Source organism: Trichosurus vulpecula, chromosome 3 (assembly GCF_011100635.1).
Source record: "Trichosurus vulpecula isolate mTriVul1 chromosome 3, mTriVul1.pri, whole genome shotgun sequence".
In the NCBI taxonomy this organism is placed as follows: domain Eukaryota; kingdom Metazoa; phylum Chordata; class Mammalia; order Diprotodontia; family Phalangeridae; genus Trichosurus; species Trichosurus vulpecula.
Window position 1 is genome coordinate 94,553,147 of NC_050575.1, and position 13,603 is coordinate 94,566,749.

At 42.6% G+C, this 13,603-nt stretch overlaps 1 protein-coding gene across 1 annotated transcript in view; it reads left to right on the plus strand.

Moving 5' to 3' along the window:
• The first annotated feature begins 777 nt into the window (after positions 1-777).
• The window catches only part of CPLX2 (complexin 2), an 84,738-nt gene continuing 71,912 nt past the window's right edge, over positions 778-13,603 (plus strand). Inside the window, exons 1-2 of the mRNA XM_036751992.1 lie at positions 778-1,128; positions 8,593-8,689. The gene's annotated coding sequence lies outside the window, so the exon portion shown is untranslated. The remainder of the gene's footprint in view (positions 1,129-8,592; positions 8,690-13,603) is intronic.

Here is a 13,603-nt window from a genome sequence, read left to right on the forward strand (position 1 = left end):
CTGTAAGGCAAACCTTTAGAAGCAGCATGGTTTGGTGGAAAGATCACTGAAATTTTTTAGTCCATGGACCTGCTTGATTTCCAACTCTGTTACTTACTACCTTTGTGACTTTCAGTAATCAAAGGCTCTATGCTCCCCAGGATCCTAATTTATAAAATGAAGGAATTGGTCCAGATGATCTCTAAATTCCCTTCTTGCTCCAAAGCTATCATCCTTTGTCAGTGTCTGTTGGTGTACCTCTCTTTCCCACTTTTAGTTGGGAAATTCCCATTGACTATAGAATTAGAGTATGTGAGAGGTGGATGAACCCTCCAAACACAGGATTTAAAAGCTGGGAGTAGCTTTAGAATAGAAAGTATTAGAACACAGAATTTAAAATTTTAAGAGACCTAGAAAATCATCCAGATCAACTCCTTTTTTACAAGGAGGAAACTGAGGGCTGCAGAAAGGAAGTGACTTGTCCAAGGTCACACAATCAGATCGTGGCAGATTTGGAACATCAATTCATGTCTCCTGGTTCTCAGTTCAGTGCTCTTTCCACTGTAATGCTGCCTTCCCCCTAACCTCTTCGGTATTCAGGAGGTAAAGTGCCTTTGAGATATCCATTCCAAGGGTCTCCTAGACCTGGAATTAAGAACGAGAAAAGAATGCTGTCAAGACTCCTCCCCCAGAGAATGACCTTTCTGACCAACATACTGGGTCTACTACTCACCCCCCAACTCACCCCACGTCAGGGCAGAAATCTGTATAGACTGCAAGGTGGACAAGTGACCCGCTGACTCCCTCTCTATCTTGCAGCTACAGCTGCTCTCTAGCTCACTCATTCTCCCCATTCTTCGTCCTCCCTCCTCCACCCCTCCCCCTCCTTCTTTCAGGAAGCCTGGCTCACCCAGGAAGCGGGGCCGCCAGAGAGCTGAAAGCCCGAGCCTAGGAGCCCGGTCGAGAATCGGTGTGGACCAGAGCCCCTGTTTGGTACTCCCCTAGTGCATGTGTACTAGCCCGGTCCCCGTGCAAGAGGGAGCCAGTCTCCACGGAGCAGCGGGAGAGCGGGGAAGGAAGGCAGAGAAGCTCGAGAAAGAAAGCAGTGTTCCAGCCGCCGAGGGTGGAAAGAGCCGCAGCCCGCAGCAGGTTGGTACGATACGGTCTTTGTTGTGAATCTTCCACCTCTCCTCAGAGCGAGAGCGCCAGAGAGATTCTAGTCTTAGGCCCTGTTAAGCTGGAGCATGCTCCAGGCAGCGCCCTTGTTCACTTGTTCCCTTGCCTCCTCCTTTCTGGTTCGCCCTGGGTCAGCACCGATACGGAGGACAGCCCCAAATTCTGGCCTCTTGGGTTCGGTACCACTCTGTTGATGGATCTTATCCTGGTCTCCTCAGTTCAGCCCTAGGCTGGGAGACAGCTCCGGAACCCCGCCGCCTCTGTCAGCTTCTTGTGGGCGCAGAGCTTTTAAACTAGAACCTCCATAGTTCAGCACAATGATAGGGGACAGCTCCCAAACTCGGGAGTCCCTGGGTCAGTCCCGGGCTGACTTCTACTAAGCCCGAGGCCGTTTTAGTTGATCACCAAACCTGAGGGGGAACTCCGCTGCCCCAGGGCCCCCGAACCCTAGCAACCGCCTCAGCCCTTTGCCAAGCTGGTTCTGTAGCTCAGACAAAGCAGAGCCCGGGGGAGGCTGTGGTCTGCAGCTGGATAATGGGCCCAGGAGCTATGGGCCTCCCTAACCGTCGCCTTCTCGCCTCCCTCCTCCCTCATGAGTCCCCAGAGGGATGCCCCAGTCAGCACCTTGTTTAGACGCCACCGGGCCTTGGCTCCCCCAAGCTATTAATAACCGCTTTTCTACGTCAGAATTTGTTTTGGTTTGGAAGCGTTTGCTGGGGTGAAGAGTAGAGGGGGAGATGAGAGGAGGGAGTTTTGTAGGGGTGGTGGAAGGGAGGAGGGAATGGGCTGGGTTCTTTTAGAAGTGGGGGCTAGGCCCTGGAGGAGTAGCCCCCAGGCCTTTCAGTTACCCTTCCAAGGTACCAGAAGCGTGGTTTCCCAGAGGGTTAAGGCCTGGGGCCACAGCTTGCAGAGTTTAAGGGGGCAGGAGGAAATTGGGGAAGAGCTCGAGAGAGATCCCTAGCAGCAGATCTCAGGGCTTCCGGCTTTGAGACTTCACCCGCGGACGAGAACTGCCATCACCCTGTACTGGTCCCTCCTTGAACATCCCTCGAAAGTGTGAGGCCGAGAGTTTGCTAAGGGGCTAGGGAAATCACTGGAAAGCCGCCTCTCGGGTAACGGACTGCCTCCTGCTGCTCCCACACACCCACTGTACATGCCCCGCCCCCTGAACAAAAAGGTAGCCCTTTACGACCTAGGTCTGGGCTGGAAACAGTTTGGATTTATCCCAGATCTTTTTAGAAAGCTGAGCTATTTCTTATAAGAGATTTGTTTTCCTTTTCTTTTTTTTTTCTTCTTTTGTCTTTCTTTCCTTTTTGTTGCAAAAGGAGTAGATGGGAAAGAGAGAACACAGATTTTTGTTCATTGAAAAAAAAAATTAAAGAAGCTAAACTGAAGATGGGTGTGAAGCCAGGAGGCTATAAGCAGCCAGGAAATGGGCCCAACATTGGGGAGGGAGGAAGGCCAGATGATTTTTCCCGTAGGATTTTCCTGGTTTGAATCATAGAACTTGAGGGCTAGAAAGGACCTTAAGAAAATAGAACATAAAATATCAGCATCAGAAGAGACCTTAGAAAACAGAATATGGAGCCTCAAATGGGTCTTAAAAGATAGAATTCAAAGCAAGAAGTCACCCTAGAATAAAGAAAGATAAGACAGAGATGTCACATTGGGTAAACCACTTAACTTCTGAGCTTCGGTTTCTTTGTCTATAAAATGAGGCTAATAATACCCGCTATACCACATGGTAATGATGTGAAAGTCAAATGAGGGGAAAGGAGTGTAAGCATTTTGTAAACTAAGTTCCATACACAAATAAGAGATTATTATTGTGATTATTATAGGGAGAGAAATCACCTTAGTTTCCCTATCTGTAAAATGGGGTAGTTGGATTCAACCTCTAAGGACCCTTCCTGTTCTAAATCTATGATCTCTCAAAAACTATAGCAACAGTTAACAGATTTTGTGCACTCAAATGAAGAATTCAGAAACACCAGGGCTAGAAGGAACCTTAAAAATCATAGTCCAACTCCTTCATTTTACAATGGAGGAAAATGGAGCCTACATGGAGGCTATGGCTTGCTCAAGGTCATGCACAGGATTCATTGTATAACTAGGACTAGAACCTGGGAATCTCAGTTCCCGGACAAAGATTATTTCCATGCTAAAAGGCCTCAAATCTAAGGTTCTATTGATTGGTATTTTCAGGAGGAGGAAACCTGTCTTGAGGAGCCTCTTTGGAGAAATCAGTTTATCTGAAAAAAGAGCTAGGGGTTTTAGTGCACTACAACCTTGATATGAGTCAACAACGTAATATGGCAGATGGGGAGTGGAGCTAACACAATTTTAGACTGTATTAAGAGAAGCATGATAACCAGGATTGGGAAGGTCATAATCCCACTGTACACCAAGCAGGTCAGATCACATTTGATAAATTGTGTTCAGCTCTGGATCCCATATTTTAGGGAAGACATTGATAAAATGCAGGATCTAGACACAGGGTGGGGAACCTTCTGCCTCAAGGCCACATTTAGCCCTCTAGGTCCTCAAGAGCAGGACCTAAAGGGCCACATGCAACCTCAAGGCAACAGGCTCTCCACCCCTGGAAGGATGATCAGGATGGTGAAGGAACTCTAGAGTGTTACATAGGAAAACTGGTTGATATTAGATGTCAAGTTGGGAGAAGAAAAAACTTGGAAGAAACATGTATTTGAAGAGCATCAAGGAACTATGAGTGGAAGGCAGTGAGGTAGATTTAGGCTCAGTATAAGGAAAAACCTCCTATCAGACCTTTCCAAAAGTAAGAACAGACTGTCTGGGGAAGCAAAGATCTTCGAGGGAATACTGATTACTGCTCTTAGAGGACGTGGCAGTGGTGTGAAACTTGCAGCCTCCAGGTACAAAACTCCTAAATGTGGCTGGAACTGGATGAAAATGTAATTTGAAATTGTTTTACAAGATAAATTTAAAAAAACAATATTGCACAGATAATGTTAATTTGTGATTTTTCTTAGTCAATGTGAGGCTGTAAAGCTCTCTTTCTGTTTGAGGTTGACACAACTGTTGTAAAGGGTTCATGGTTGGTTCCCATTTGGACTAGAGACTTCTAAGGTCTTTTCCAACTCTGTGATTCCATGATTCTGAAAAGTAGTACGGAGAGAGCAGGCTCCTGCTCACTAAAGATCCTTTCTCTGGTGTGTGATAAAAAAGACTTCTGTTCAAAAGCAGGTTGAACAAGATGACCTTTGAGGTCTCCTCCAACCCAGAGATTCTATGATGATGAGTTGTATGTTTAGAGATATGTCTTCTTGAAAACTCTTATTTTTAAAATATCCTTTTGGAGGAGTCAGGACATGTCTGCTGGTGTGGACACCAGATTGAAGGCTAATAACAAAGCACACATAAAATTAACAATTCAGATGATCTAGGCCTTGCGAGACTCTCTTCCATCAATTTCCTGCCTCCCAAAGAAGTCCACTACATCCCTGCCCTTGCTAGCAGAAGCATTTGGGGATAAGACCTAGCCACACACACATACACACAGTAGGTATACATTCCCAATGAGTTAGAAAAGCTGTGCCCAGAGGGTAAATAAGAGTAATTGTTTACCTGACAAGCAATATGCAAAAGCCTTCCCATCCCCATCAGTGGGTTAATGCCTTTTTTGCAAGACTGGTTTGAAATCTGAAGTACAGGTGGTGGGCAATCAACCAGATCCTGAAGTAATGAGGGAAAATGTCAAACTCTAATATAAACCTTTCCACCCTCCTTCACCTACATCTGAATTATGCGGGCATGACTTTGAAAAAGGAAGTCTGAGTGGCATATTACCAAAATACCCTTGGCCAGGAGTCAGAAGACCCAGGTTTGGGTCCTGATTCTGCCATTTACTTGCTGTATGACCAAATGCAAGCCACCACCTGAGCCTCAGTTGCCTCATCAGTAAGAATGGGGGTAACACCGGTACTAACTACTTCACAGGTATATTATAGAAAGAGGCTTTGTAAAACACAACTTGCTATAGAAAGGGGATCTATAGATTCATGGCATGTCAGAATCAAAAGAGATCATAGAAAATGCTTAATCTAACCCTTGTTATTTTCAAAATAGGGAAACTGAGTCTCTGAGAAAGAGAAGGGAGCTTCCCAACTCCACTCAATGAGTCAGTGACAATCAGGAGTAGAATACAGGTCTATTGAATCCCAGTGTGGGAGCCTTTCCATTCCCACCACAATGCCTCTCATCTAATATAACTCCCTCAGTATACAGATAAGAAAAGACTCCCCCTACTAATATTCTGTTTTTCTGTAATTCTCAAACCTCAGAAATATTATCCCTGCTCAATGCTAGCCCCACCTCCAGCCCTGGGACTTGTGAAATTGCAGGTTGTTCCTCCTTGGTCACAGACAGCAGCTCTCTCTGGGCCAAGGTGTTTAATGAAATGCATTCAGTCTAGGCTCCAGAGGGGACAGTTGAATTCTCAGCTCTGTCCTGTTGGAGGGATGCCTCTTTTTTTAGTGGGGAAATTTGGTGCCTATGGTGAGTATGAAATTGCCAAGCTTTGGCACCCTCCCACATCTGAGGTGACCTTTCTTCAGCCATTTGGCCAGAGTACCCTCAAATACTCCACAATATGATGGATTTAGTTGAATTCTCTGCTTGGGAAATCTGACATACAGGTGGTGAACAATTCTGGTTCTTATTATAAGTTATTCATTCCTTATTTCATATACTCATACAACTTTCTACATCTACCAGCTCCTTCCCTACTGCTTATAAATATATCCAGGACTCTTCATTGTTTAAAAGAAGAAAGACCTCCATGTGCTTCCATATCCTTCAAACTGTGGTCCTATATCTCTCCTCCCTTTCACTTTAAGACTCCTAGAAAAACCTTTCTACATTCAGTACCTCCACTAGGTCTCCTCTCACTAACTTCTCAATTCCTTATAGGCTGGCTTCTGAGTTCATCGCTCAACTGAAACAACTCTTTCCAGAGTTACCAATGGCCTCTTAACTGCTAAATCCAATGTCCTTTTCTCAGCCTTCAACTTTCATGACCGCTCAGTAGCACTGGACACTGTTGGCCACCCTCTCCTCCTGAATATACTTTCCTCATTGGGTTTTCATGACCCTGTTTTCTCACCTCAGTCTTCTGGAAGAAATATATGTTGCACCCCCTAACTGTGGATATACATCAAGACTCTGCCAGAGCCCTGTTCTCTCTCTACACTCTCTCTCTCACTGAGTCCATCAGATCTACTGAGTTCAACTATTATCTCTATGCACAGAAAGCCAGACTATACTCGTCTCACTCCTTAGCTCCAGATCCACTTCACCAACTATCTATTGGATGTTCCATAAACATCTCAAACTCAACATATATAAAATAGAATTCCCTTGCCCCACCCCCAACCTACCCTTCTTTCCAACTTCCTTATTTCTAATGAAGAAACCATGAGCATTCCAGTCACTCAGATTTACAACCTCAGAACCAACCTCAAATCTTCCTTCTCACTTACTTCCCATATTCGATCAAGTTGCCAAGTCTTATCAATTCTCCCTCTACAACATCTCTTATGTGCACCCTCTTCTCTCTACTCACATGATGACTATCCTTCCAGCTCTTACTTCTTATGTTCCAAGGCTCCTTCTACCTTTGAAATTCTATGTTCATCCTCTCCTATTTGGACTACCTCAATAAACCCCTAATTGATCTCTATACCACAAATCTCTCCCCTCCCAAGCTATCCTCCATATACCTGCCAATGTAATATTTCTAAAGCACAGGTCTAACCACAGCATTTCCCTGCTTAAAAATCTCCTGTGGCTCTCACTATTGCCTCTAAGATAAAATACAAACTTTTCTGTTTGGCATTTAAAGCCCTTTGTAATCTGACTCTGGCCTGATTTTCTAATATTGTTGAATATTTCTTCCCTGCATATACTCTACCTTCCAGGTCAACTTGCTGTTCCATTTCTCAGATCCATAAGGGATATGACGCTTACTTACCCCACCTTCTAGAATCCTTATCTGTTTTCAAAGCTCAGTTCAAGTTCAACCTCCTTTCTGTATGAGTCTTTCCCTGATCCCCCGTCTACTAGTGCTTCCTGCAAATCACTGGTTGATTATAATGCTTGTGGAATAATTGATCAACCAATTCATTGATATAGAAGAGATTTTGCAATAGATAAGGACTAATATACATTTTGTGACATGGAAACAACTTTAGAATATAGAATGTAGGAGCAAGAAGAGACCTTGGAGATTATCTAGCTCAAATCTGAAGAAAGTTTACACTTGAAGAAAGACTCACAAAGAGAATGTTACTTTCCCAAGATCACACAGTGAATTAGTGATAAAGACAAGAACCCAGGTAGGTCTTCTGACTACTGGACCAGTGATCATTCCATTAAACCTTACCACCTTCCTAAAATGATCCAAGTAAATTTCTCCTTCTTAGCCCAAGGTTAGAACACTATGGCACCACCCAAGGAAAAATGATGGCTGGAGATAGTACCTGCCTCGCCTGGGCAAGAAGTTAGTGTCTGTTTATGTTCTAGTTGGGTTTGTCTACTAGAAGGTGTGTAAAGACATGGCAGCCTCATGCTGCCTTCAATTTCAGCTTAATACAGAGTAAGGCTAAGTAGGCAGCACCAAGATTGCCAACACAAAAGCTATGATGTTGCTAAGATGCAGTTTAGGAGTAGTCAGAGGGCTGGCATCTGCTCTCCTGAGCTTCTCCTTAGAGCTACACTGGTCCCACAGGACTTTATCACATGATAATTATCAAGAGAGGTGAGGTCATGATAGAGTCATTGAGTTCTCGGAGTCCACAGGCTCATAACCTATGAGGGTTCAAAGGGAGCTTAGAACAGAGAGTGTTAGATCCTACAACGTTAGGGTTGAAAGGGACTTTAAAACATAGAACATAGAATTTCAGACCTTAGAAGAACCTTAGAATGAACTTACGGAATGTCAGAACTGGAACAACCTTTTTAAAATAGAATGTCAAAGTTGGAAGGGTCCTTAAAATATAAATGTCAGAACTGAAATCTATTTCAGAGTATAAAACATAGAATTTCAAAATGAGAAGGATTCTATGAACATAGAATATTAGATCTAGAGGGGACCGTTTGCATACAATTGAATCCAATTCTTTCATTTTCCAGAAGAAATAACTGAAGCTCAGAGAGAGGAAATGATCCAAGTCATTAGATTTAGTGTCTTTGACCTTATTCCTTCCAATTGATACTCAGGTCTTACCAAGGCCCTTGGCCTCAGTTTCCTCATCTGTAAATTTAAGATTTTAGATTGGATTATATCTATGGTTCTTTCTACCTGTAGATGGAAGGATGACCTGAGATCTGAGATTGGAGACTTGAAACTAATTTACATGGAAGCTCACTTTATCCTCTCTCCTTTCTTTCCTCCTCTAGGGGTTTATGCCTACTCTGACATGTATACACTGAATCAGGACCTTCTGTGCTAGTCAACTTAAGGCAAACACAGACCCTGTTGAAGCCAAGATCACAGGTAAGGTTGTTTCCCCCACTTCATGTTCTAACTTTTCAACAAGTACTCCTCCTCACTAAGCCAGTTACTAGAAGCAGAAGCTAGCTAGCTAGTGAGGGGAGAATGATATTTTTTTACTATGGTTTTAAGGAACTAAACTCCTTACAAGACTGAGATGCAATTGGAGCAATTAAGCCCTTAGATACAGGGTGGAGTATACAATGATAAAAAGGACTATCTTGATATGGCTGGAGTTCATGTGAAAATGAGCTAGATGACTTGATGGTCTACAAGCTCAATGAGAGTCAGTAGTGTCACATTTTGACCAGAAAAGCTAATACAATTATAGATGGCATCAACAGAAACATAGTGTCTGGATCGAGGAAAATGATAATCCTGCTGTCCTTTGATCTGGTCAGTTACATCTAGAGAAGTATGTCTAGTTCTAGGGACCATATTTTAGGAGGAGTTGTTTTCTTCGGTGGATTCTTGTACCTCCTTTTCCATTTGGCCAATTCTACTTTTTAAGAAGTTGTTTTATTTTAGCATTTTTGTGCTTCCTTTACCAATCTGTTGACTCTTTTTTTTTCATGATTCTCTTGCATAGCTCTCATTTCTTTTCCCAATTTTTCTTCTACTTTTATTTGATTTTTGAAATCCTTTTTGAACTCTTCCAGACAGACTTTTTGGGCCCAAGACCAATTTATAATTCTCTTTGAGGCTTCATATGTAGGCATTTTGACATTGTTGTCCCCTTCTGATTTTGTGTTTTGATCTTCCCTGTGGCCAGAGTAGCTTTCTATGGTCAGAACTCTTTTGTTGTTGTTTGCTCATTTTCCAGCCTATTTCATCACTTTTAAAATTAAGCTCTGTTCCTGGGATACCATGGGATGCTGTCCCAAGCTTCTTGCACCAGGGCCAGGAGCCTGGTCACTGGCTTTCTACACCAAGCCTCTGGGGTAGTGGCTCACCTACTGCTGCCCAGTCTGGTCTAGCTGGCTTGCTGGGAACTTCAGGCCTGCCAGACCTGACCACTAGCCTGCTGTGCAGGGGTTGGAGCTTCACAGCTGGACCACTATGGCACTAGCCTTCTGAGCCAGGCCTCAGGGCCTTGGTTGCTGATCTGTGCTGGGCCTAGAGGCCTCCTACTGGTTTGCCTGGATACCACATGTACTGGGCTATGCTCCCCTTTTACCCAAGTGAGACAGACCTTTCCTGCAGGCTAGAAAATTATTTTGCTCTATCCTTTTGTGTGTTCTGTCACTCCAGAATTCATTTTGAAGCATGATTTAAAGTTGTTTCTAGGGAATTCGGGGAGAGCTCAGGCAACTTCTTGCCTTTTTTCTGCCATCTTGGCTCCGCCTCCCATATTTTAGGAGGGACAATTACAATCTGGAGTACATACAAAAGAAGGCAACTAGGATGATGAGGGGGCTGGAAACTATGTCATATGAGGATCAGTTTAAAGAATTGGGGATGTTTAGCCTGAAGCAGAAAAGTCTTAGGGAGGACATGATCACTGTCTTCAAATATATGCAGGGTTGTCATGGGGAGATGAATTAAGTTTGCTCGATGTGACTAACAGGGGAGAACTAGGACTAACTTTGGAAAACTACAGGAAAGCTCATATGTCTCATTGAATGTAATTTAATTCCTTACCAGAGGAATTATGTCCCACCATACTGGGGAAGTCCCATTTTTTTCTGGAGAAGTGAACACGGGGTACTGGCAATGAATCCAGAGGGTATCTTTATGAACAATCCTCATCTGCACAAACTTAAGGAGTCATTGACCTAGAACCAGTTACTAGAAAGGAAAACTTCCCAACCATTAGAGCTGTCCAAAAATGGAAGGAACTGCTTTTGGAAGGTATCAAGCTCCCTATCACTGGAACTATTTAAACAGATACTGGTGATCCATCTCTTGTGAATGTTCAAGGGAGAATTCCTCTACTGCATAGCAAACTGGTTTATATAAGGTCCCTTTCAATTCTAAGATCCTATAATTCTGCCTCCCACCTCTCAGCAAAGAAGTGATGGATTATATGTACAGAATAAGGTGTATGTGTGTGTATATGGTTATGTTTTTCAGACATAGTCAATGTGTTGATTTGTTGTGTTTGGCTGAACTTAATTTTTACAAGGATAAGCATTATTTCTAGAGAGAGGAGACCACTGGGAAGTGATAATGATAAAAGAAAATTTCAATAAAGCATTTTTAAAGGAAAAGAAATAATAGAAAAATAAGTATTCTTTAACATGCAGGAAAAAAAATATTGTGAAAGTCACATGTTCACTAGTAACATGCATTAAACACCTGAGGAAAAATATACTGTGATTCTCTGACTTCCAGTGGTAGGAGTTCATGACCTCTTATATAGTCCATTCTATTAGTAGAAAACAATTACTGTTGGGAAGTTCTTCCTTGTATATAGTGAGAGCTCTATAAATGTTAGTTGTTATTATTGTTGCTATTATTCCATTGAGCCAAAATATGATTTCCTATCATTTCTAACCATTGGTCCTAGGACAATGGCTCCTCATATCAGGGGTTCTTAACATCTTTTGTGTCATGGACCCTTTCTTAGAATAGTAGTTTTAAATGCACAAAATTAAAAACTCAGGATTACAAAGGAAACCAATTTTATTGAAATAAAGATGTAATTTTCCTATCCAAAATCACAGACCCCCTGAAATATATCCACAGACTCCTTGGGAGTCCATGGATTCCATGTTAAGAACCTCTATTAATGGGACCGAAGTTTGAGTATTTGGAGATTGGTCATAAAGAAACCCCTGGATTCATTGTCAGTAACTTGTGCGCACTTGTACATTCTTCAGAAAGAAGGAGTTTTCCCCTCTGAGAGGGCACATTCCCAGGAAAGAACTAGTTAAAAAAAATCTAATTCATATTCAGTGAAAACGTTGTTTAAGTACTCATTATGTGCAAGGCATGGTATTACGCGTTGGGAATATCAAGACAGATATGACAAAGACTCTTCTCTGCAAGAGCTTGCAGTGTTATAAGGGGAAAGGCAAGTGCACAAACAACTATAAGAGAAGAAACCGAGATAAATGCAGATGAAAAGTCCGGGCAAAGTGCTAGGAGTATTTTAAGGTGGAAGATATTACTTTCAAAAGAGGGGGAATGCGGCAGAGAAAGCTGCATGGAGGAGGTAGAATCTGATTTGATCCTTGAAAGAAGGAATACACTTCAACAGATGGAGATACATAGGGATGGTATAAACAAAGAGACAGAAATGATAAATGGACAGGACAATAAAGAGCAGTCCACTTGGGCTGGAATATAGAGCACGTGAATGGGAGCTGTAGGTGATAATGTTTCAAAAGTACATTGAAGCCACAAGCATTTAGATTTTATTCAGAAGACAGTGGAGAGCTACTAGAGGTTTTTGAGTAGAGGAGTAGGATAATTGCATTAGGATACCTGAGGCAGAGGGGAGGGTGAACTGGAAAGAATAGCATCTGGAGTCAGGGGACTGGTTAAAAGGCAATAAAAATAGCTCAGGAAGGAGAAAAGAGATGAGGAGCTAAAGTAAGATGGTTGTAGTGAAAGAATTTTGTTTCATCTCCAACTCAGTCTATTCCAGACCCTCCATCCTAGATGGGAGAAGGAGTGGGGATGGGATGGAAGGAGAAGGGCAGGGATGGCAAGAGGGTCAAATAAGTCTTTAGACCAGGAGTTGTTACTTAATGACTTTTGAAACTGCTATCTAAGTATTGCTTGTTTTCTGGTACTTCTCTCCTTGGCCACCGAGGAAACCCAAGTTTCCCAAGTATTGTTCTCTAGTACACTAATATGAATAAGGCTTCAGGGGTATTTCAATACTAGCCATATTTCCACTCTAAAGTATTAATGGAACCACAGCAGAATGTCAAAGCTGGAAGGACCCTTAGGACAAGAAATGTCACAGCTACAAGGAATCTTAGAGATCCGCTAGTACAACCCCTTCATTTTAAAGTGGAAATAAACAGAGGTTTGCCCATGATCACATAGCAAGGAGGGGTCAGAAAGCTAAGATATTATTTGAATTCAACAAACATTTATTTAATTTCTTTATTTAAGCTATTCATTTAAGGGCCTAGTATGCACCAGATTTGTTCTAGGCACTGGGGATACAAAGATGAAATGAAACAGTTCTTGTATTTAAGCAGTTTATATTCTATTGGAGGGAACAGCATTACACATATAAGCGCAAAATGTATGCAAGGTAATTTCCTGGAAGACAGCACAGGTCTAACATGAAGGTCAATTTGTTATCAATAGAACAGGGGTTCCAGGGTGCACACTAGAAGGATAGGGAAGAATAGGTTGGGAACATGAAGGGATGGATATGAAGGAACAGGGAATGGTTATCGGGCAACAAAATCCTTAGCCTGGGCAACCTGGAAATTATGAGTGGAGTCCTAAGGTACACATCCTTCACAGTGGCAAAAGTAATGTTGATTTGATTATCAATCCCTGAGAAACAGGTAGAAGGGGGAAGGAGTGATGCATATTGACAGCAGGGCAGATTTCAAGTCTACGAGTCTTTCCAATGGACCACACCTTCTTACTATACAATGTTTGTATTATTCATATACCTCAGAAATTTGTGAGGCTCTACATTCAACTGTTTCCAAATTCTCTGACCTTCTCCCCCTCCCAGAAGAATCCCATCTCTTCAGATCCCTTAGACCATCATTGATGGCTTTTGCTGATATATTTCCATCCTTGAGTTTTCAATGGCCAAGTTAGTTTGAGAAACACTATTCTAAACAAACCAGGGTTACAGGGAGAAGGGAAGTGATTCTTTTCAGGACAAGAAAACCAGAGGAATTTCAAAAACCAGAAATATCAGGAAGGCACTAGTGGCTTCTAGTAAAAGTTTTCCTCAACCCCAAGACTGTGGGGATACAGCTCCCAGAAACATGA